The following is a 26,995-nucleotide window of genomic DNA, read 5'->3' as shown; positions in this document are numbered from 1 at the left end:
TATAAGTAGGAAGCAAAACACAAGTATTATGAGATCCTTGAAAAACCTGTATAAAGCTTTGTTCCTTCGTGAAAAGTTAACCCAAGTGAAAAACACGAATAGTTATGGAACTGCGATAAACCATGAAAGAGTTTAGACAGGTTTGTTGAATTTATTGGTAGGCGACACACATATAAATTAATTCCTGCGCTCCAGTGATGCGAAACAGATGTACTAAAGGAATAAATGTGAATTTGAAAGCTTTATACTGTGTTTCCGATTGGAATGACAATCAACCGCATTTGGAAACGAGCAGTCAATCTGTAAACACAGGGATCATTCATATGCATACACCATTCGTTCATGCATACGATATTGGTAACTCTGTCGAGGGCTGGTATTAATTGGAGGTATTGTAATAAGTTACGCAATTAGTATGATCGACTAACGCTTCAAGCGACACTTTTTAAGGGAATGTGTATTAACAAAACAAAATTTCGCTCCAGTAAATGTGAATAAGTTATGGCTGCATGACACATTGTTGTTTGACGTTTAAAATATTCTAATGTCAATTCTGGGTCCTACCGAACTGTAGCAAATACTGTTAGTGTGAATTTCGGAATGCTGCAGGTATTCGAATTTCTCTCCTGAGCCAAATTTTTCATCTCAGAGTAACATTTGCAACGAATGTTGGTGTACAGAGCACAGGGTGACAAGCTTCTGTCTTAAGTACTTTCTTGTTATTGCTTCATCTAACTGAACAAGAAAAAAATCCATTTAGTAATCGATGACCCTCTTATTATCACAGTGGTATTAATTATGAAGATACGGAAATTTTTTTCGTTTAAAAAATAATGCAAAGCACTTCTTCTCCACTGGAAGAATCTCTTAGCGAAATTGGAAAATGTTTCATGTCAGATATAGGGAACTAAAACAGGCGTCAATATAAAAAGTGGAAAGCTAATTCTATTGTAAACAGCAGAGGAAAAGGCGGATAGGTCGAAATTACTGCACTTAAGCTACTTGGCAAGGAGAGGAACTTCATGACAACATGATTTAAAAATAAATGGTTGTATATTTGGAGTATGTACAGGGTTCAGTTGATAGGTTTTACAGGCTTTAAAAGATTGACGACCAAACAGGACGGTAGAGATGTCTCATTAGATGCGAGGCAACGAAACATTATTCAAGCTAGTGTGTAGACTCTATAAGATTAGAGATATGCCATCGGTGTTGCAGAAGAATATTATCCACACAATGCAGACGATAACATTGGTAGATAAGGGTGATAACTATGTCGCAATCAGCTTAACAGCTTAGGCACCCAATTTTTTAACAAGAATAATAGTTAATGAACCTCGTGACAAGTTATACATTAATGTGTTTCGATTTATCAAAGACGAAGTCGCAGGCGAGGCAGTTCAGTAGCCACCGTTGATAACTGAAACACTTTTATAGACACTGGTGACCTGAAAAAAACACCCATACAATACTTTGTAGGGGAACGGGTGGGGGGAGGGGAGAGGGGGGGAGAATGATGACCAGATGTGTGTGAAATCTTATGGAACTTAACTGCTAAGGTCATCAGTCCCTAAGCTTTCACACTACTTGACCTAAATCATCCTAAGGACAAACACACACATCCATGCCCGATGGAGGACTCGAACCTCCGCCGGGACCAGCCGCACAGTCCATGACTTCAGCGCCCCAGACCGCTCGGCTAATCCCACGTGGCTGGAGAGGGGGGAGGGAAGGGGGAGGGAGACAGCTAGACCTGAGGCTGAGGGTATGGAGTATTTTTAATGTTTTGGAAGACGAATGGCGACTTACAAGCAGCCATAAAAAATTTCCGTTTTGACCCAGTTAAAAACCTGCGTAACACCGAATTTTAAATCATTTTCTTGGAAGAGAAACACCTGACTACGATATACCTTTCCTCCTTACCCTGAGAGTATGGTGGAGGAAGGAGGCGGCCTCCATGACCATCAGGCATGGGCGCCCGTGGAAGCTATGAACACCATTCGGAAATATAAATAGGTGCGAGATTCCCTGAAAAATATGTATTCAATATCAAGAGAGAACTGTAAGACTGGAAGATGAGGGTACTCCTCTCGACCTTTCAACTTTTCTTTTGTGTAAGTCTGTGGCTAGTTTCACTGTTATTGTGATACTCTGAGTTGAATATAATCACTTAATAAGCTCTAATTGAAAATCTTGATCTGGATTAAGGCTCTAAACCGGTGCTCATACTACGATGAACGTCAATTTGTCTCAGCCATATTAGTGTAATAAACGATCAACTTCAGTGAAATTTTTTTTCAAAAACAAGAAACATAAGATTACTGTGAGCAATACTATGAGTAACTTCCTAAAAAATATCCAGTACCAACTTTAATTAGTTTAACGTCAGCACTTCTTTCATAAACTCAATAGCGTTCCCTAAACTATGCATTATCTAAGTATCCTTTAACTGTTCAAATGGCTCTAAGTGTTATGGGACTTAACACCTGAGGTCATCAGTCCCCTAGACTTAGAACTACTTAAACCTAACTAACCTAAAGGACACCACACACATCCATGCTCGATGCCGGATTTCGAACCTGAGACCGTAGCAGCAGCGCGGTTCCAGATTGAAGCTCCTAGAACCACTCGGCCACATCGGCCGGCTAAGGATCCTAGCAGGCAGCATTGTTGCAAGGTAACTCATATTGTTATCAGCGGTTACTTTTTTCTCTACTTTGCTGCACTTCTATAACACTATGCCTCCAGAACATCAGCAGGCGTGTAGCAGTTGTAAGTAGGCTGTTTAGGTTTTTATGTTGGTAACGCCACGTAGCGCTCTGTATGAAAATCACTGGCTGTGCTGTGTGCAATCTGTAACTGGTTGGCATTGTTGGAATATTCGCTATTGTAGTGTTGGGCAGTTGGATGTGAACAGCGCGTAGCGTTGGTCAGTTGGAGGTGAGTCGCCAGCAGTGGCGGATGTGGGGAGAGAGATGGCGGAGTTTTGAGATCGGATGATCTGGACGTCTGTCCATCAGAGACAGTAAATTTGTAAGACTGGATTTCATGAACTGATATATATATATATATATATATATATATATATATATATATATATATATATATATATATATATATATATATATATATATTGACTTTTCAACACTATTAAGGTAAATACATTGTTTGTTCTCTATCAAAATATTTTATTTGCTAAGTATGCCTATCAGTGGTTAGTGCCTTCAGTAGTTACAATCTTTTATTTAGCTGGCAGTATTGGCGCTCGCTGTATTGCAGTAGCTCTAGTAACGAAGATTTTTGCAAGTGATTCATGAAAGGTATAGGTTATTGTTAGTCAGGGCCATTCTATTGTAGAGATTATTGAAAGTCAGATTGCGTTGCGCTAAGAATATTGTGTGTCAGTTTAGTGTTGATCAGGATAAGTAAAGAGCGAAATGTCTGAGTACGTTCAGTTCTGCTCAGCAGTTTGAAAATCAAATAACGTAAGGGGTATTCAAGCACAGTAATTCATAATTTTTTCTAAGGGAACGTTTCACAGTGAACAAATAGGCAGAACGATCAACGAAAGTTATCGTGTACCTGAAATGTTCACCGAGACGGAAAGACAACTACTCGGATTAAAAGACCGCAAGGCAGGGTTTCGGTCTATCTGCAGCACAGATCAACTCGAGCTTTTGAATCCAATGAACAGTCTACTCAGTATGTAGTATGGACTGAAAATAAAGCAAGGGAAGAAAACATAACACGGAATTTGGGGACGCGATGAAGAAATTCTGCTACCTTAAAAGCAAAGTAACACATACTGAACGGAAGAAGAAAATATGTTACCAATATCCTTGTTTCCAAGACGACTTTCTCGTCACGAATCATCAAATTGTGGGAGAAAGACCATGTTAGGTTCTCAGTTACAGGAGTCTCTCTTTGGACGGGAAATCAAACAGTCGCATAACCACGCTAGTGAGTCTTTAGTCCACCCCTGATGTTCAGATCTGTCTACGCCCCGTCGGAGTACGGCCAGCACTCATATAGTTTCTTCTGTCAGTGGAGAGTGTGTGATCTAGGTGTATATACGCATTCCTCAAACCACCACTATTAACTACTTGGTTATCGTCACTCAGCAATCTATCGCAGCTTATGGTTTCTTCCAGTCTCAGCTGCTGGTGGAGTGTTGGAAGACTGAATGCTTAAATGACTCCGTTGCAGCCAGTAATTAGTTTACTCTTCGTAGCTCCTACTGCAGCGATACGAATGCGGCTGAAGAATATTTCTATATTCTCCCTTAATGCTGGTTACTGAATAATTTTAAGAACGCTTTCAGCGGATTTTTGCAAAAAACTATATGCTCTTCACAGTAAATTGTTTCTAAACACATTTTATTGTTCGTCTAGTGTGCATGCACTTCTGTAACTGATACCAGTTTCAGGTGCTTTTAACCATTATCAAATCGGAATGTACCAGGTTCAAGAGTAAACCACCATGAGAAAAGGTCATGGGATTGCTATATGCACATATATATATGACTTACACAAGCTGTAAAAGGGCAGTGCTGTGACGAGCTGTCATTTGTACTCAGGTGATTCATGTGAAAATGTTTCCGACTTAGCCACACGACGGATATCAGATTTCGATCGAGGAATGGTTCTTGGAGGTAGACGCAGGGGAAATTTCCTTCAATAGGGAATTCAATGTTCCGAAGTCAACAGTATCAAAAAACATCCAAATTTCGGGCGCTACCTTTCCTCATGAACGACCTAGTGGTCGACGGACTTCACTTAACGACCAAGAGCAGCGGCGTTTGCGTACAGTTTTCATTGCTAACAGACAAAGAACGCTGCTTAAAGTAACCGAAGAAATCAACGCACGGAGAACGTATCCTTAGGAGAGTGCAGCAGAATTTCTCATTAATGGGCAATGAGGACCAACGCCTTTGCTAAAAGCACGACATCGCGTGCAGCGCCTCTCCTGGGCTCGCCACACTATCGATTGTACCCCAGACGGGTGGAAAATCGTGGCCTGGTCATGTGAGTCCCGATTTCAGTTGGTAAGAGGTATGGACGTTCGACTGTCGCACAGACCTTACGAAGCCATGGACCCAAGTTGTCAACAAGGCACGGTGATGACTGATGGTGGCTCCATGATGGTGTAGGCTGTGTTTACATGGAGTAGACTGGGTGCTCGTCGAACTGAAATGATCATTGACTAGAAATGGTTAATGGTTATATTCGGCTACTTGGAGAGCATTTGCCTCCATTCATGGGCTTTATGATCCCAAACAACGATGCAGTTTTTATGGATGACGATGCTCTACGTCACTGGGTCACATTTGTTCGCGATTGGTTTCAAGAACATTCTGGACAATCCGGCTGAATGATTTTGGTCATCCAGATGTCCCGACATAAACCCTATCGAACATTTATGGGAAACAATCGAGACATCGATTCGTGCACAAAATCCTGCACTAGCAAAACGTCCGCAGTTATGGTTGGCTATAAAGGCAGCAAGGTTCAATATTTCTGCAGGGGACTTCCAACGAATTGTTGAGTCACGCCACGTCGAGCCATGCACTATGCCAGGCAAACGTGTTCCGATACGATATTGGTAGGTATTCAATGACTTCTGTCACCTCAGTGTACTTTATTTTTTGAGGAATGTTAGTCTTTAGACAATTTGATGCAGCCTACTATGAATTCCTTTCTTGCGATAACCTGTTCACCTCAGAGTAATGCTTGCACGGATTTCCTCAATTATTTGTTGAATGTTTTCCAATCTCCGTCTTTCCCCACAGTTTCTACTCTCTACAGCTCTTTCTAGCACGATAGAGGTTATTCCCTGATGCCTTAACATATGTCCTATCATGCTGCCCTCCCTGCTTGCAGTGTGTTCTTCGTCGGTTCTGCGGAGAAACTCCTTATCCCTTGCCTCATCAGTCCACCTAATTTTCAACATTCTTGTGTAACGCCACATTTCAAATGGTTCTGTCCTCTTCTGTTCCGGTTTTCCCACTGTCTATGACTAAATACCACAATGACTTTTGAAGATCAGCTTTACTGATGTTTGTCAAAAGTTCATCAATAAATTCTTATATTAAGGCCTATTTTCTTAAAGCATTAAACTAACTTGGTCAGAAATTCCCTGTGCTAGTCTGAATTTTATGTACCCTTGTTTCGTTCGTAGCGGGTTATATTCCTTGGAAGGTTGCAGAATTTCTTAACTTGCTCCACTTCATGATTAATTTTGACCCTGAGTTTCTCACTATTCTAATTTTTGCTACTTCTCATTCATGTTGGCTTTTTCCGGTTGACTTTCAGTCCATATTCTCTACTCATTAATTTGTTAGTTCCATTCAATAATATTGTAATTCTTATCCACATTCACAGAGGTCACCAATGTCGACAGTAAATCTTACCGTTAACTTCCTTGTATGCTCAATTTCACTTGCACTCTTGTTCCTTTTAATTATTTCCCTCACTGGTTCATCGATGTTTAGATTGAACAGAAGGGGTGAAAGACGGCATCCCTTTCACATACCCATTTTTAATCCAAACACTTTCTATTTGTTCTTCCATTTTTAGTGTTCCCTCTTGATTCTTGTACATTATGTGTATTACGCGTCATTCATTATAGTTTACTCCTATCTTCCTCAGAATTTAGAGCGTCTTGCATCTTTCTACATTGTCGAACGCTTTGCCCAGGTCAACAAATTCTATAAACATGTCTTGATTTTTCTTCAGTCTTCGTTCCATTATCAAGCGGAACGTCAGAGTTACCTTTCTTAAATCCAAGCTGATCGTCATCTAACAGAACCTCAATTTTCTTTTCCATTCTTCACTGTACTATTCTTCTCAGCAAATTGAAGGCATGAATGTCACTGATCTCGCACTGATCTCGCACTGATTTTCCATTGCTGTCTTCAGAATTGTGTGGATGATATTGTGTCCAAAATTCTGTTAGTACTTCAGAGCCTCCTAGATTCTGCACATCAAGTGGGAAAAGCATCTGGCTGCCACTTCCCCTCTGATTTTAGAAATTCCGGTTGAATATCATCTATCCCTTCTGCCTTTTTTTATCTCAAGCCGTCCAGAGCTGTTTCAAATTCTAATACCAGGTCGCCTATTTGTTCCACATTGACTCGCAATTTCTTCGTTTTTCACATCATCACACAATTTCTCCTTGTGATAGAGGCTTTCAGTATACTATTTTGACCCATCCGCTCTCTCCACTGCGTTCAACAGTGGAAGTACCATTGAACTCCTACCGTGCCAGCTTTGCTTTTAATTTCACCGAACATTGTTTTGACTTTTCTGTATTCTAAGACAGTCTTCCCGACGATCTTAGCTATCTCGATTTTTTTCACATTTTTCCAGGAGCCATTTCGGCTTGAAAGCTCTATACTTCCAATTTATTTTTTTCCCTAAGGGCTTGTACAGCTGTTTTCCGAGCTTTCCCTGAACAATTTTTATGTTTTCCTCTTTCGTCGATCAATTTAACCATTTCTTCTCTTACTAACAGTTTCTTCACCGTCACCTTTCCTGAGCTTAAGTTTGTCTGTGTTACGTCTGAGATTGCCCTTTCGGGAGATATCCACGCAGTATCCATATCCGTAGCGAAGTTCAAACGTGTCTCATCATTCCCCAGCACTTCAGTATCCAACATCCCTCCATGTTAATTCTCCTGGACGATTCTTTTAAAGTTCAGTCCACCCTTCATTATTTTTAAATTGTTATCTGAATCTTTTTCTGCACCTGGGTGCACACAATCCAATATCTGATTTCTGAACCTGTTTCGCACCATGATGTAATCCAGCTGTAATCTGCGTGTCATTTCCAAGTATACCTCTTCCTCTTGTAATTCTTGAACAGAGTATTCGCTATTATTGGCTGAAATATATAGTGGTCCTCAATTACTCTTTCTCCTCGCCCTTTCCTACTACCAAGGCCATATTCCATCATAACACCTTCATCTACTCCTTCCCCTACAACCGCATTTCAGTCCATCATGACAATAAAATTTTCATATCACTTTACGTACCGATGTACACGTTAAATATCCTCAAATACTTTCTCGGTCTCTTCATCTTCGCATTGCGACGTCGGCATGTATACCTGAACTATAGTTTTCGGCGTTGGTTTGCAGTCGAATGCTTCCCTATTCATAACGAATTCTACTTCCATCATACTATTTTCTGCTGCTGTTGATATTACCCTATATTCTTCTGACCACTTGACTGACCCCTACTATCTAAACTCATCCTTTCCAGTCCCATTTTTCGATTTTCTAGTTATCAGACTACGTTCATACATCCGATATTCCATATTCCAGCTCGTAGTATGTTATTTCTTGGTTGTTTAACAGATCTTTTTCTCATGATCACTATCTCCTTGGCAGTACACTTCCGGAGATCCAAATGGGGCTAATCCAAAATCTTTTCCAATAATGAAGAGATTATCGCGACACTTTTTCAGTTACAGGCCACAATTAATGCAATGGTTCACCCTACTTTCTATATCATTATGCAGATGATTATTGCTGATTTTTCCACATTTTAAGGGCAGTTTCCTAAACCAATGCCAAGAGGGTGCCCTGAACCTCTGTCGGATCCTTCTCTCTGTTTGAGAAGGCCATTGCGGAGCGAGGGTGACTTCTTATGCTGGAAGTCCTCAGCCGTCATTGATGATGATTTTTATTCAAAATTTAATCAGTAGCTGGGTTAGAGCCCGGGAACCAGGACTTTTGGTTTCTTGTCAAAGACATCGCGGATGCATCATATGAGAGAGTGAAACGTCCCCTTAGAAAAATTTATGAATTACTGTGCTGATAAACCTCTTACACTATTTGCTTTTCAAACAGCTGAGCAAAACTGAACGTACTCAAACATTCACTAAAGTGACACACAATATTTTTAGCGCAACGCAATCTGACTTTCAAAAATCCCTACAAAAGATTGGCCCTGACTAACATTAACCTATACCTTTCACAAATCACTTACCTCACAAAAATCTTCGTTACTCAAACTACAGCAATACAGCGAGCGCCACTACTGCCAGCTAAATAAAAGATTCAAACTACGGAAGGCACTATCTGCTAATAGGTATAGTTAGCAAATGAAAGATTTTAATAGAGAACAAACAATGTATTTACCTTAATAGTCATCAAAAGTCATAATATATATAGCAGTTCATGACATCCAGTCTTACAAATTTCAAAACTCCGCCATTTCTCTTCCCACATCCACCACTGCTGGCGGCTCACTCCAACTGCGCAACGCTACGCGCTGTTAACAGCCAACAGCCCAACACTGCAATGGCAGACAACAATGCAAACTAGCCACAGACTGCACACAGCACAGCCAGTGCTTTTCATACAGAGCGCTACGTAACGTTGCCAATAAGAAAACATAAACAGCCTACTTACAAGAGAAATCGAACAAAGTGTTAAAAGTGCGTGCACTCGAGTATGACTATTAAACCCGTTACTCGGTCTTATTGACATTTATCTTCAAAAAGACCGCGTACTTAAAAATTCAGCATCTCCGAGACTCTCTCCCATGAGTTCAAATAACCTCTTGGGCCGGCCGGTGTGGCCAAGCGGTTAAAGGCGCTTCAGTCTGGAACCGCGCGACCGCTACGGTCGCAGGTTCGAATCCTGCCTCGGGCATGGATGTGTGTAATGCCTTAGGTTACTTAGGTTTAAGTAGTTCTAAGTTCTAGGGGACTGATGACCTCAGATGTTAAGTCCCATAGTGCTCAGAGCCATTTGAACCATTTTTGAAATAACCTCTTGGTATTCGTGTATACTTTTAAATACCTCCAATTTTCACTGTCAGTACTATTTGGTAAGGGTCCCACGTACATAAGCAATATCCGAAGATGTGGTGAGTAAGTGTTTTGTAAACAGACTTCTTCCTTAATTGCATTTTCCCCAGCAATCTGCCAATGAAACGAGTTTGCCACCTGCTTCGCTGACTGTTAGGCCTATGTGATACATTCATTTCATATCCCTAGGAATTGGCACTCGGAGGTTTTTATATAGGTTGGGTGATTCTAGGTCTGACTCATTGTTATTTTAGTGATAACATATTACTTTAACGTGTTCCGTGAAACTCACAATTTTATATTTCTGTACACAGAAAGTAGGTTGCCACCCTTAGCACCACTTTCAAGACATCATGATCTGACACTTTTTCCGTACAGTACTTCATTGTATGAGGCTACCACTAATGCTGCTGGTGCTCATTATGGATTAAAGAAGACTAAACATCTAAGGTCATCAGTCTCATATTCACTTCGCGGGACGAAATCAGTGTACTCCAACTGTCAGCAACTGGAGTATATTCTGTATGCAAATGTGGTAAAGTTTTATAAACGCTCGCATAGCGTGTATCTGAGACGGAAAGTGGGTCGCAGCTCCATATTCACCTTGAGGGATATGGGAAACAACCTAAAACCGACATCCTGTCTGGCCGACATATCGACCCTCCTCGTTAGTCCGCCGGGCGTAATTGAACTGACAAGGAGACGGCACGAGCGTGGGGTCCGGGATTTGTCCAAAATTTTGTGTGGTAAAATAGGGCCCCTAAAACCTCACGTGGTTAAAATATTAGGACGCACTACCCGGAAAATGCCGGGAAAAATAGATCCAAAGTTTCTTAGGTGCCTTATGAGTATAAAATGTTAACCACTTGCCGAGCCGCCGTCTGGCGTAGATGTTTAGGGCTCCGACTCTTACGCCAGAGATCTCGGGTTCTATTCCTCCTCTGGCACTTATTTTTCTTCTGTTTCATTTTCTTTTGTTAGTCCACCAATTATTCATTATCTTTAACAAATTAGTTACATTATTGAATAAAAATTATTTTCTTTTTGTCCAACAACACAATTCATGGCGGTGGGTTTTCTAATTTTCATTGTAAAGTATATAAGGAGAATCATTGGGTTTTTAATCAGAATAAAAAAAATTCGATTGGGAAACATTCAATTTTTATACATATAATAATTATAAACAAGAACCGCAATGGTAATTATCGTAAAAAGAAACAAAGCAATAATTTTTGCGACATCTTGCGCAACATATAAAAGCGGATTTTTTACAATCACAGGGCGTTTGCAATAAATCTGTACAAAAAATGCCTCATTAACATTTACGAAAATGTTTTGAGTTTCTGATAATTTTTTAGCCAAACCGGGCATATTGAATCATGTCTCGAAATATTGGTGACGATAACTGATGGTGAATTATCGAATGAATTTTGATACAGTCTTCCTGGGAATTAATTTCACAATTCTCCTGTAACAATGCGCTGAAATTCTGCAAACAACAGAAGAAAAAAAGTGCCAGAGGAGGAATCGAACCCGAGACCTCGGGCGTAAGCGTCCGACTGCTATCCGTGTAGGCCAGACGGCGGCTCGGCAATGGACTAACATTTTATACTCATAAGGCACCTAAGAAACTTTGGATCGATTTTTGCCGGGATTTTTCTAGTAGTGCGTCCTAATATTTTAACCACGTGAGGTGTTAGGGGTCCTCTTTCACCACACAAAATTTCGGACAAATCCCGGACCCCAGGGTCGTGCCGTCTCCTTCTGAGTTCCGTTGTTCTCACCATGCTGGAAGCGGGCGCTTTAACGGACACTAAAGGCGGGTACGTTTAATATTAGTTGCAGATCATAGATACACATCCTCAACAGCAAGGGCTCAGGCCCATTTGGCTGGGACATTCCCGGAGTTACATTTGTAACTGTTGATGACTCTCCATGGAGTGTTACTGCGTTTTCCCTAGAAAGAAATTCTCAATTCAGTCACAAATTTCGTTTGATTCCCTATACAATCGTATTTTACTTATTAAACGTTAGTTCGATATAATCTTAAATGTTTTTCGGATGTCAAGAAACACTGCAACCACTCGATGACTGTAATTCAATCTTTCCGGGTATCGTTGAGAAAGACGCGAGGTGGGTTTTCTTTTCGGAAGCCATTGTGACTGATATGGACGTGCTCATTCCCTACGACACTTATAATGTTTAAGCGCCGACTTCGTTATGCGATTCTAAAACTGACGTTAATGAGACAGGGCGGCAGTCTTAGTGAGCACTTCATGTAGACGGATGTAAGCTGCTCTTCGTTCTGCCTACTGGGCTCTTTCTTTGTTGGGCAGATCTACAGGGTGTTACAAAAAGGTACGGCCAAACTTTCAGGAAACATTCCTCACACATAAATAAAGAAAAGATGTTACGTGGACATGTGTCCGGAAACGCTTAATTTCCAAGTTAGAGCTCATTTTAGTTTCGTCAGTATGTACTGTACTTCCTCGATTCACCGCCAGTTGGCCCAATTGAAGGAAGGTAATGTTGACATCGGTGCTTGTGTGACATGCGACTCATTACTCTACAGCACTAGCATCAAGCACATCAGTATGTAGCACGTTCATCACGAACATGGTTTTGCAGTCAGTGCAATGTTTACAAATGCGGAGTTGGCAGATACCCATTTGATGTATGGATTAACACGGGGCAATAGCCGTGGCGCGGTACGTTTGTATCGAGACAGATTTCCAGAACGAAGGTGTCCCGACAGGAAGACATTCGAAGCAATTGATCGGCGTCTTAGAGAGCACGGAACATTTCAGCCTATGATTCGCGACTGGGGAAGACCTAGAACGACGAGGACACCTGCAATGGACGAGAAAATTCTTCGTGCAGTTGACGATAACCCTAATGTCAGCGTCAGCGAAGTTGCTGCTGTACATGGTAACGTTGACCACGTCACTGTATGGAGAGTGCTACGGGAGAACCAGTTGTTTCCGTACTATGTACAGCGTGTGCAGGCACTATCAGCAGCTGATTGGCCTCCACGGGTACACTTCTGCGAATGGTTCATCCAACAATGTGTCGATCCTCATTTCAGTGCAAATGTTCTCTTTACGGATGAGGCTTCATTCCAATGTGATCAAATTGTAAATTTTCACAATCAACATGTGTGGGCTGACGAGAATCCGCACGCAATTTGGCAATCACGCCATCAACACAGATTTTCTGTGAACGTTTGGGCAGGCATTGTTGGTGATGTCTTCATTGGGCCCCATGTTCTTCCACCTACGCTCAATGAAGCACGTTATCATGATTTCATACGGGATACTCTACCTGTGCTGCTAGAACATGTGCCTTTTCAAGTACGACACAACATGTGGTTCATGCACGATGGAGCTCCTGCACATTTCAGTCGAAGTGTTCGTACGCTTCTCAACAACAGATTCGGTGACCGATGGATTGGTAGAGGCGGACCAATTCCATGGCCTCCGCGCTCTCCTGACCTCAACCCTCTTGAGTTTCATTTACGGGCGCATTTGAAAGCTCTTGTCTATGCAACCCCGGTACCAAATGTAGAGACTCTTCGTGCTCGTATTGTGGACGGCTGTGATACAATACGCCATTCTCCACGGCTGCATCAGCGCATCAGGGATTCCATGCGACGGAGGATGGAAGCATGTATTCTCGCTAACGGAGGACATTTTGAACATTTCCTGTAACAAAGTGTTTGAAGTCACGCTGGTACGTTCTGTTGCTGTGTGTTTCCATTCCATGATTAATGTGATTTGAAGAGAAGTAATAAAATGAGCTCTGACATGGAAAGTAAGCGTTTCCGGACACATGTCCACATAATATATTTTCTTTCTTTGTGTGTGAGGAATGTTTCCTGAAAGTTTGGCCGTACCTTTTGTAACACCCTGTATAGTATTTTAAAAGTAGTCCTACCTGAATTGCGAATCTGTGTAAAATGTACCAGGGAATACATGGGCCATGTTTAATTTAAGCATTTTCAGCCGTTTCTGAATGCCACGTCTAAAATTAAATTACGCAAGAGACACTTATACACGCATCAACAAAAGTTACGAATCACCTCTTTATTTAGAGATTCATGGCACTGAGAGAAAAATTGACTTAGAGGCATGAGCGTCAATTTATTGGTATATGTCCAGATCACCAAACAAAAACACTTTAAAAAACTTTTTCTTACTGCTCTTTCCCAAGGGAAGTTTACACAGCGCTCTTGAGCGAAGTCAATACGTGCTGGAACGTCCGATTACTCGGATGCATGCTTAAATCTGTCGTGGGATCGTGGCACACCATCGACGAGGTCATCAAGCCAGTTCTAGTCCAAACTGTCCCACTCTTCAATGACGACTCTGCGTAAGTCACGCCGACTATGTGGTCGTTGCTGACATCAAAATCAGCTAGATTTAATCGAAATCACACATGTCCTGTTGTTTTGATGTCCAAGGAACATTCAGGACACCCCGTTCTGGTGACACTAGAATGTTGAAGGAACATGCCCAAGACAACAAACAGCCCGATGACCACGCACGTTATCATTCAGAAACGTTGGCGGCGCGGTTCGACTGTTGGTTGCAGAATCTCTTCCCTGTAATGCAGAGCAGGGAGATTGTACTCACCAAAGACATGAGGTACATGGTGGTAAAGTGTATCAACACCGCAGGATATGGTTGCACACATTGGATACCATGTTGGAGCCATTCGATGTTGCCTCCAAAGTTGTTGTCTCAGCTTATCAGGCTACAAACGCATCCGAGTGTAATCTGGTTTCGCAGGACAGAGCGGATCAGGTTGTGGAAAGGGGCCAACGTCAATTACTGTTAGTTATACAGAAACACACACAACTTTATTGCTCAGACCAATGCACAGTTTTCTCTTTAAAACAACAATTCACGGCTGAGGTCCCAAGTAACTTTTACAGAATAAGTTTAAATGATTGCTTTTAAAACACCAGGATTTAGAGTAACGGCTGAAGGCTTCACTTAAGTAAAATTACAATATCTTCTCGGCTAAGGGCCGAAATAATTTTTCAGATCAGCTAAGGAAATTCTTTAAGAGCCAAGCATTTACAAATTCCGGCTTAAGGCCATATTAAGGAAAATTCAAGTCAACTCTTCGGCTGAAAGCCCAATTAAAATATTTTCTTCGCATAACCAAACAGAGACTCTAAAGATAAGCCTTTAGACAGTACAACAGAAAAATATCTTAATAAAACTTGAACTATCTTGTCGGCTGAAGCCCAAACAATTAATCAAGAATAATTAAAGACAACCTTAAGATAAACATTTACAGAACACGGCTGAAGGCCGTTTCAAGAATTCAAGATAATTAAAGAGAAACCTTACAGGCAAATATTTACATATTAAAGCCACAAATTCTGAAACAAACGCGGCTGAAGGCCTAAATGCAGACAAACAAGAATTTTAAGGCCTAATTCTAAAGCTGTTATGAAGTCCTGCTGAAGGCCATATACTAAAGATAAAACAGACAATATTAATACACGGCTGAAGGCCTGGCACAGCACCTCCAACCAAATAAAATGACAATCACAAACAACAAACAATGGTGCTCAGAAGTATTCCAAGGGTGATCGGCCTGGGGAGGAAACTCTAACCTCAGTTTAGGTGAGACAGACAGCCAAGCGTAACACTAAACAATCGGGTTGCAGCACGACCTACGGACGGCTGACGGACCAACCAACGGCCTAATCAATTCCCTTCCACCTGATCAACAGCATGACAACCAAAAGTACCAACGAAGACAAGGAGCCGACCGCTGAGGCCGAACGGTTCTAGGCGCTTCAGTCCGGAACCGGGCTGCTGCCACGGTTGCAGGTTCGACTCATGCGAAGGGCATGGATGTGTGTGATGTTCTTAGGTTAGTTAGGCTTAAGTAGTTCTAAGTCGAGGGGACTGATGAGCTCAGATGTTAAGTCCCATAGTGCTCAGAGACATTAGAACCATTTTGAAGACGAGGATCGCAGCAGGATTATGTCTTAATAATTTGCGTATAAACACGGTCAAGGCACAATAAACACTCAAAGAGAAAAGGAGAACAAATCCAAGTTGTGGGAGCTACACGCCTTGCCGGAGACTATCAACACAGAAAGGAAAACACACTGCCACAAAACTACGCCAACGACCAGGGTAGGTAAGCGGAACGTTAACGGCCACAGGGCAGAAGATACCGCTGGTGCACTTCACTAATAAATTATAATCATTTCAAAGGTTACATACTATACAGGGAGATGGCTGCAAAATTTTGCCGACTCCAACACACCATCACTTTTCTGCTTGCGGGGTCAGCCCAGGATGCAACAGCCAGCAATCAACAGAGAGATGTCACAACGGTTGAGCTTTCATGACAGGTTCACTGATTACTCAACTCCAGTATGCAGTATGCAGTGGGCGACGAATTTAGCGGTTCTCACAGCTAGTGTCACAGAACTCCGACAGCGCGTGCACGACACCAGCGGCCCCGGCCTGATAACACGTCATAGAGACTTCCTTGCTGCTCCGCCGCAACCGATCAACTGCCACACACACCATGACACGGAAATATAACTGCCACACCGAAGAAGTTACAGCAGTACTAGTATCGATAAACGCTGCTGCTGCCACTGACGGAGGCAAGTGAGCAACTCCTTCAGATAGTAACTGAGGAAGGAATAAGACGCCACTCGATGGTGACAAACGCCCAAAATGAAAAACGGCATTAACGCGAGCCGACCACGGCTCACCGAGTTTCGTTCATAACAACATTCAACATCGGCCCTCAGTCTTTCATTCCGCTTGATTTCTTGGCCATCTCTAACGGAGACTACGGTGATGTGGTGTGAGACACAATGTTCGCGCCGGCCGGTGTGACCGAAGGGTTCTAGGCGCTTCAGTCTGGAACCGCGCGAACGCTGCGGTCGCAGGTTCGAATCCTGCCTCGGGCATGGATGTGTGTGATGTCCTTAGGTTAGTTAGGTTTAAGTAGTTCTAAGTTCTAGGGCACTGATGACCTCAGATATTAAGTTCCATAGTGCTCAGAGCCATTTTTTGAACTATGGATATCGGGAATGGAGATTCGCATCAAGTAATCGTCGCATGACAGTTTGATGCATTCAGTAGCCTCTTCGAAAGCAGAACTCAGCTCTGGAGCACACATCCAACGATTTTTTGACTTAAAAGTCGGTGTACCCATCGTTCCGTGCACCTGTCATGGGTGGAGAGACTGTGAGGTGTAAGTCTCCAACACTACTACCAACTGGATCCGATTCCATGTCCCCCCGTCATCACCTTGACTACGTTGCACACGTCAAGCAACTTCCGTGGCTGACCAGTCTTCTGCACGCAGCGTGATGGTGTGGGCCTTGATCAGTCGCAATTTTTCTTCGTGGCATTACGGATGCTGACTCTACTGTACCAGAGATGTCGCTTATGCATCCCTACTGGCTATTCAAGTTCAAATGAAATGCTGCAAACCATTCGAGTTAAGCGTACTACCCGCAGGTAGATCTAATGATGACGATTAGTGGTTAGTGCATCTCCAGATTATATGGAGTCTGACCTACACCACATACTGTACTTCAGTTTACATCTCTCTTAATAGATGAGAAACCTAGGCTATTCATCATCTTGGTCCGCGATACCTGCTTCTTCTAGATATTGCATGTATGGCGTGGCGTGCTCGCTCTCTCGATTTGAATCCCATAGAGCAAGTCAGGGATGCACTAGGGAGATGGCTTGCATTACGTCAGCACCCACTAACCATTCCCCAAAGCTGCGAACAGCTCTGGAGGAAGAATGGCCGCTATTGCCTCAATATGAGATTGATGACATCATCCATGGAATGCCCCGTCGTTGTCAGGCCTGTACTGCTGCCAGAAGTTGTCACACGCCATACTGAGCACATTAGCCAGTTGTCGGAATTTGTTTGCAAATCCGTTAAGTTGGAAAAACGAAGAATATTTTTGTCTACCATTAAGCATGTTGCGGTTGTTTATGTGTTCCTTTCATTGTTTCAACTTTACTTTGTGGAAAAATAAACGCAACCCTGCAAAATTTTCGTTTATTGCTTTAGTTTTTGGCACCAGTGCATTTCTTGGTACATTCAGCGGCATATATGGACACTGTCTGCCAAACGTGTTGCGAATAGAGGTAGTTGTAAATAAGTAATAAATTAAGACGTCGTGCATGACGCGGCTGTTTTCCAAACATTTGACGTCATATATCCTGGACTATGGGTATTAGAAGGATATATATATATATATATATATATATATATATATATATATATATATATACACACTCCTGGAAATGGAAAAAAGAACACATTGACACCGGTGTGTCAGACCCACCATACTTGCTCCGGACACTGTGAGAGGGCTGTACAAGCAATGATCACACGCACGGCACAGCGGACACACCAGGAAACGCGGTGTTGGCCATCGAATGGCGCTAACTGCGCAGCATTTGTGCACCGCCGCCGTCAGTGTCAGCCAGTTTGCCGTGGAATACGGAGCTCCATCGCAGTCTTTAACACTGGTAGCATGCCGCGACAGCGTGGACGTGAACCGTATGTGCAGTTGACGGACTTTGAGCGAGGGCGTATAGTGGGCATGCGGGAGGCCGGGTGGACGTACCGCCGAATTGCTCAACACGTGGGGCGTGAGGTCTCCACAGTACATCGATGTTGTCGCCAGTGGTCGGCGGAAGGTGCACGTGCCCGTCGACCTGGGACCGGACCGCAGCGACGCACGGATGCACGCCAAGACCGTAGGATCCTACGCAGTGCCGTAGGGGACCGCACCGCCACTTCCCAGCAAATTAGGGACACTGTTGCTCCTGGGGTATCGGCGAGGACCATTCGCAACCGTCTCCATGAAGCTGGGCTACGGTCCCGCACACCGTTAGGCCGTCTTCCGCTCACGCCCCAACATCGTGCAGCCCGCCTCCAGTGGTGTCGCGACAGGCGTGAATGGAGGGACGAATGGAGAAGTGTCGTCTTCAGCGATGAGAGTCGCTTCTGCCTTGGTGCCAATGATGGTCGTATGCGTGTTTGGCGCCGTGCAGGTGAGCGCCACAATCAGGACTGCATACGACCGAGGCACACAGGGCCAACACCCGGCATCATGGTGTGGGGAGCGATCTCCTACACTGGCCGTACACCACTGGTGATCGTCGAGGGGACACTGAATAGTGCACGGTACATCCAAACCGTCATCGAACCCATCGTTCTACCATTCCTAGACCGGCAAGGGAACTTGCTGTTCCAACAGGACAATGCACGTCCGCATGTATCCCGTGCCACCCAACGTGCTCTACAAGGTGTAAGTCAACTACCCTGGCCAGCAAGATCTCCGGATCTGTCCCCCATTGAGCATGTTTGGGACTGGATGAAGCGTCGTCTCACGCGGTCTGCACGTCCAGCACGAACGCTGGTCCAACTGAGGCGCCAGGTGGAAATGGCATGGCAAGCCATTTCACAGGACTACATCCAGCATCTCTTCGATCGTCTCCATGGGAGAATAGCAGCCTGCATTGCTGCGAAAGGTGGATATACACTGTACTAGTGCCGACATTGTGCATGCTCTGTTGCCTGTGTCTATGTGCCTGTGTCAGTGTGATCATGTTATGTATCTGACCCCAGGAATGTGTCAATAAAGTTTCCCCTTCCTGGGACAATGAATTCACGGTGTTCTTATTTCAATTTCCAGGAGTGTATATATACAGGGTGTTTCAGAAATGACCGGTATATTTGAAACGGCAATAAAAACTAAACGAGCAGCGATAGAAATACACCGTTTGTTGCAATATGCTTGGGACAACAGTACATTTTCAGGCAGACAAAGTTTCGAAATTACAGTAGTTACAATTTTCAACAACAGATGGCGCTGCGGTCTGGGAAACTCTATAGTACGATATTTTCCACATATCCGCCATGCGTAGCAATAATATGGCGTAGTCTCTGAATGAAATTACCCGAAACGTTTGACAACGTGTCTGGCGGAATGGCTTCACATGCAGATGAGATGTACTGCTTCAGCTGTTCAATTGTGTCTGGATTCTGGCGGTACACCTGGTCTTTCAAGTGTCCCCACAGAAAGAAGTCACAGGGGTTCATGTCTAGCGAATAGGGAGGCCAATCCACGCCGCCTCCTGTATGTTTCGGATAGCCCAAAGCAATCACACGATCATCGAAATATTCGGTCGCCCTACCTTTCCAGCACGTTCATCCGTCACGTTCCCAGTCCGTTGAAATTTTTCAAACAGATCCTTTATTGTATCGCTTTTCGGTCCTTTGGTTACATTAAACCTCCGTTGAAAACTTCGTCTTGTTGCAACAACACTGTGTTCTAGGCGGTGGAATTCCAACACCAGAAAAATCCCCTGTTCTAAGGAATAAACCATGTTGTCTACAGCACACTTGCACGTTGTGAACAGCACACGCTTACAGCAGAAAGACGACGTACAGAATGGCGCACCCACAGACTGCGTTGTCTTCTATATCTTTCACATCACTTGCAGCGCCATCTGTTGTTGAAAATTGTAACTACTATTATTTCGCAAGTTTGTCCGCCTGTAAATGTACTGTTGTCCCAAGCATATTGCAACAAACGGTGTATTTCTATCGCTTCGCGTTTAGTTTTTATTGCCGTTTCAAATATACCGGTCATTCTTGAAACACCCTGTATCCCTGTATATATATATATATATATATATATATATATATATATATATATATATATATATATTTAAGGTGCATTCAGAGGCATACGTTACTATTCTCTGCGGAAAGTGTAGCCAACAGAGGTAAGTTTAGTAGCAAGAATGTAATACATTTAACCATCTTCCGTGATCGGCAATATTTCACGCATCTAGTGTTTATGACGTCGAATATCCTGAATCATGTCACGTACAACGAAATAATTTTGCTGGTATATTCGGTGATATATGTGAACACTGCAAAATATGTCGTGTATATAGTTATCAGTTAAGGAGTAATAAACTAAAACATCATGCCTCCTGCGGGAGTTTTACTGAATGAAAAGCCAAACTGTAGTAAGCGATAAACTTTCTCCTTTCATCATTATGAGTGGGTAGTCAGCAAGAAACTGTAGTAAGCGATAAACTTTCTCATATCATCATTTTGTGTGGGTAGTCAGCAAGAAAATGTTTCGCAAAGGTTTCTAAATTATGTGTAAAGTTCGTTTCAAGTCTCTAAGTGCTCACATTCTCAGTTACTGGAACACTGAAGTATGTATGTTTGCATGTCATGGGCTGCTCCGATTTTTCACCCCCATTTCAAAACTTTGATAGGTAGGTGATTTCTTACCTCCGAAGTAATGATTTACAAACGGTAAGTGATGCGCATACCAAGACTGCTCGAAATCGGCCAAGTGGTTTAGCAGAAACTTGGAACACATGTAAGTATTATGAACATCTACGAGTATTTTTGTAATATCTATGGATGTTAAGGACAGTGAAATGAGAAATGAAATGAATGTCAAAATCATACTTCAGAAGACAGAATGGTACAGAAAGTTACTGCATGAACACATTGGAAGGTTGTCATATGAACGAATACCAAAATTAATATTCAAATACACACTATAAGTGAAAATAACCGTCGGGCTTCCTAAGAAGAGGTGGAAAGAACAGCTGTAATCTAGCTGAAATTGGTACCGGCAAGCATCGCTAAATGAAAGCTAGATATGATTTTATTTTCACATACTCAGGTTGGGAGGCTCAGAAGCAGCGTATCCACAATGCTTTCGAAGTATGTGGTTGATTATTATGAATGGCATATGTTGTAATGCCAGGCAGTAAACACTTAGCCTAGCATATTCTTCGAGAACACCAACGATTCTCTCGCCCTCTTCAGGACAACAAATCTGCAGTGACCGAAAATTGTATTTCCACTGGCCATTCCATAAATTACGAGAAAAGTAGAACACTGCACAACACTTCAACCTACTCAACTCAGTGGTCAAGGGAGCTGTGGAAATAGAATTAGCAGGGAACCGGCTCAGTCGAGAAGAGAGCTTCAACTTCTCGACATGTAATGGAAAACCCTCACTTCATGTCTGCGCTCTGAAAGCAAATATCATTGTAAGTCTTCACTTCCAAGCATTCAAGTATATGGCATCCATAATAATCACCCAAATACTTAAAAACCGCTAAGGATTCACTGACTCTACGCTTGATTTGTTTCACTCAGTGAGAGATAAAATTTTATCTATTACTGACACCCATGTTACTCTAATGTTATCATCAGTGCATCAGTGTCTGAGGCATGGGCATTTACTCCAGAGTGTAAATTGCTTTAAAAATCTTACAAACGACTTTCCTTGAGAATGGCTGAAAGGTGGTCAGCCTAAATATCGGTACAAGAGTTAATACTATCCCAGATGCACTCCCGAAAGGTGGTAGGAATTCAATTTGCCGGGAAAACTTCAAGTAAGAGCATTGACAGTTGGTCGTTTAGGGGCATAAGTTACTGACTTTCATTAGCTGTAACTTCATTGCCAATGTACCGGTGTCGAGAGACTGAAGGTTCTCAAGAAGCGTGTGGGAACTTGTCAGCTGCAGATCTTGGTGCTAACTCCTGCTTGTGTGTGTGATTGGGAAATAAAACGGCCCTCGTCAGATCTAACAACAAATGTGTTCCACGGTAAAACTGCATCTAAATGTCCTCTTCCTTCATTATTCCACCCCCCCCCCCCCAGGCATGTAGTTTTGGTTGATTCAACTTGGGTGTATGTAACGCCTGTTAACTGGTGTTTTTCTTCAGTAGCTTGCACTTTACTCGTGCTAAAAGCAATGAAGCGACAGGAAAAAGAAACGTTCCTTTCAAAATCATTCCAGAGTAATATTTAGCTTGACATTATCTTGCTCAAATCTGCAAACTCAAAAATTCGAAGTCTTTTTAAGCAGCAAAACTTCTACGCCCCGTACAGGAGGCCTGCTTTTGTACTCGAAGTTATCGCTGTTCGTGCTGACCAAACGAGCGAAACGATCTGTACTGCTAATTCAAGACCCACTTGACACGAGGAAGTCGGAGTGCTCTTAGGTCGTTATTGTATGGTGAGGTCATGCGATACTGGAAGAAATCTCGTGCTAAGTGACCTTCCTCATTGCGGATTATATGGTTTGTGGACTGCATACGTAAGTGTGTGACCGTAGGAAAAAAAAAAAGAGATTAAAGTCCCGTCGACAGCGAGGTCATTAGAGACGGAGCACAAGCTCGGATTGCGAAAGCGATTTAGAGAAATCATGGAAAAGCTACGCCAGGAAAGTCGGACGCGGATGTGAACCGTCGTCCTCCCTAATGCGAGTAGTGAACGTAGACTTCCGGGGTATACAACTGTTGAATCTCGGGTTTCCAGCGGGGTGGCGGCGTTAAAATATCGCCTTGATTCGACAAGTGTCACTATCTTCCGGCGAAGTATCGAGATACTGCAGACGTCTTGTTATATTTTATAGTAATACTACACCACTCATCTTCTCTTCTGGCGGCTAGGTCCTCTGAGGCTGGCGGAGAAAATGGCGTGAGAGTGATGGAGCGGTGGGGATGCAGAGATGTGGCGACGGGTATTGGTAGAATGCGCCGGTGAATCTTAGTGACAGGACAGCCGACTGGTTTTAACAACCAATTGGCCAGGTTGGTTGTACCTTTTCTACAATCGGTTGTTTTCAGTCAAATGAAACAACTGAACGAAACTAGGCGCTGCAGCCTCGTTAGCTGTATGAATGCTTTCAATCTCTGGTTTTGTGTTATTTCATTTACATACTTCTTCAGCGTTTTTGGCTATACGTGAACCATACGTTACCAGTTTAGTTATAGTCAATCTTATTTTAAGGAGAGGTGAAGAAACAGTACAGTCCCAAAAGTAAGGTATTTTAAAAATTTTTAAATACGGCATTAAATATGGATATTTGGTTGGTTTTGTAAGTTTAATAGCTGGTGCTACACTATAAATTTATGTTTAAGAAATGAACGATCACTATTTTTATTAGAATTCTATCTGTATCTCCCCGATTGTTTGCACCCAGTACCGATGTTGGTGTTTCAGTAAAGGCTGAGAGTGAACAGAAATCATAATAATACGGAGCTCCTTTTTTAAAAATTGTTTGGTGATGTAACCATTTCTTTTTTCGTATAATTCTTATTTTTTGTTCCGCCTGTGTTGGGGAACTTTTATTTATATTTCATTTTCAAATGGCTCTGAGCACTATGGGACTAAACTGCTGAGGTCATCAGTCCCCTAGAACTTAGAACTACTTAAACCTAACTAACCTAAGGACAACACACACATCCATGCCCGAGGCAGGATTCGAACTTGCGACCGTAGCGGTCGCTCGGTTCCAGGCCGTAGCGCCTAGAACCGCTCGGCCACAATGGACGGTGCTCAGTATCATCTTCATATCTTAGTAGTTGCGTGAGCAACCCGTCTAAACTAATTAGAAACACATGTAGGTGTACTTTGATATATGGTCCTGAGTAAACAAGACAGGTTTTTGACGCAACTACTGTCATCTGAAGATGGTGCTGAGTGATTGTAACACGTAATTTACATAAAAATGAGCAACAGAAACGGAGCAATAAATGAAAAGTATCTTAAGTATCAATAGAGTTGCCGAATCGAACAAGAGGAATTAGTTGGCTATTAATTTCATTTTTAATTATTTACTAAAGTTTTCCGGACTTTTTTTTTTTAACTATTTGTCGTCATTCGTTAATTTCCTGAGGATCACTTCTTAACCAGACACATGATTTCTTGTACAATGGTCGTTTCAGCATTCTAAGGCAGACAAAGGTCACCGTTAAGATAATGCGTATTCATAAACACCGACGAAAAAGTGAACTGAAGGTTGAAAAAAAAAATAGCTATGACTGTAAGTGGTAAGAAAACGAAGCCAGTAACAATTACACTCCTGGAAATGGAAAAAAGAACACATTGACACCGGTGTGTCAGACCCACCATACTTGCTCCGGACACTGCGAGAGGGCTGTACAAGCAATGATCACACGCACGGCACAGCGGACACACCAGGAAACGCGGTGTTGGCCGTCGAATGGCGCTAGCTGCGCAGCATTTGTGCGCCGCCGCCGTCAGTGTCAGCCAGTTTGCCGTGGCATACGGAGCTCCATCGCAGTCTTTAACACTGGTAGCATGCCGCGACAGCGTGGACGTGAACCGTATGTGCAGTTGACGGACTTTGAGCGAGGGCGTATAGTGGGCATGCGGGAGGTCGGGTGGACGTACCGCCGAATTGCTCAACACGTGGGGCGTGAGGTCTCCACAGTACATCGATGTTGTCGCCAGTGGTCGGCGGAAGGTGCACGTGCCCGTCGACCTGGGACCGGACCGCAGCGACGCACGGATGCACGCCAAGACCGTAGGATCCTACGCTGTGCCGTAGGGGACCGCACCGCCACTTCCCAGCAAATTAGGGACACTGTTGCTCCTGGGGTATCGGCGAGGACCATTCGCAACCGTCTCCATGAAGCTGGGCTACGGTCCCGCACACCGTTAGGCCGTCTTCCGCTCACTCCCCAACATCGTGCAGCCCGACTCCAGTGGTGTCGCGACAGGCGTGAATGGAGGGACGAATGGAGACGTGTCGTCTTCAGCGATGAGAGTCTCTTCTGCCTTGGTGCCAATGATGGTCGTATGCGTGTTTGGCGCCGTGCAGGTGAGCGCCACAATCAGGACTGCATACGACCGAGGCACACAGGGCCAACACCCGGCATCATGGTGTGGGGATCGATCTCCTACACTGGCCGTACACCACTGGTGATCGTCGAGGGGACACTGAATAGTGCACGGTACATCCAAACCGTCATCGAACCCATCGTTCTACCATTCCTAGACCGGCAAGGGAACTTGCTGTTCCAACAGGACAATGCACGTCCGCATGTATCCCATGCCACCCAACGTGCTCTAGAAGGTGTAAGTCAACTACCCTGGCCAGCAAGATCTCTGGATCTGTCCCCCATTGAGCATGTTTGGGACTGGATGAAGCGTCGTCTCACGCGGTCTGCACGTCCAGCACGAACGCTGGTCCAACTGAGGCGCCAGGTGGAAATGGCATGGCAAGCCGTTCCACAGGACTACATCCAGCATCTCTACGATCGTCTCCATGGAGAATAGCAGCCTGCATTGCTGCGAAAGGTGGATATACACTGTACTAGTGCCGACATTAAGCATGCTCTGTTGCCTGTGTCTATGTGCCTGTGTCAGTGTGATCATGTTATGTATCTGACCCCAGGAATGTGTCAATAAAGTTTCCCCTTCCTGGGACAATGAATTCACGGTGTTCTTATTTCAATTTCCAGGAGTGTATTTAATAATGTGAAAACGGTCGACCGAATTATTTCATTCCATACTGAAAGCGCCAAGCTCCAGGGACTCTTTTCATAATATTGCTCCCACAGACTGATGTCACTGAAAAGAATAAATAAATAGTTAACCCGGTACGGAGAACTACAGCCTAGTGTATCTACTGTTTTCCAACAACCGACTGAATCGATTGTTTCCATTAAGACATTCCGATCACTCGAGGGTGATGGGAGGATCGGAGGTAGCGCTGGGAACTCTCCAAGTTCATTCCGGATGCGTCTTACATGCGGGGCGCAACCTCGTCGAATTTCCGCTAACGTGCTATTCCAAGCTGAACGAACTTTTTAACCTACGCACCTCTTGACAGTTATCGTGGACACGAATTTGTATGTAATCTTTTATAATGTGCGAACGACCTCGACCCAATGGTAACACCAGTTCTCACAGTTCACGGAAGTTAAGCGCTGTCAGGCTTGGCTAGCATTTGGCTTGCTGACCGTCCGGGTCTGCCCAGAGATGTTGGCACGCAGTGTGTACTCGGCTCTTGTGAGGCCATCTGAGGAGCTACTTGACTGTGAATTAGCGGCTCCGGTCATGAAAACTGACAACGTGCGCGACCCCGGTTTATGACCACATGTCCTTACGCCCCTCCGTATCCATACACAATGACACCCATGGTTGGGGATGACACGGCGGTCGGTCGGCAGAGTTGGGCCTTCCGAGGCCTGTTCCGATGGAGAGCTTTTTCTACAATCGTTTATGCTATGCTCTGCCCAGCGTCATATATAAGCGACAGACTCGCTAAGCATCGCCATATTTGAAGCCAATTGAAAAC

The sequence above is a fragment of the Schistocerca cancellata genome, chromosome 5 (assembly GCF_023864275.1).
Source record: "Schistocerca cancellata isolate TAMUIC-IGC-003103 chromosome 5, iqSchCanc2.1, whole genome shotgun sequence".
In the NCBI taxonomy this organism is placed as follows: Eukaryota; Metazoa; Arthropoda; class Insecta; order Orthoptera; family Acrididae; genus Schistocerca; species Schistocerca cancellata.
Note: the sequence above shows the minus strand (reverse complement) of the source record.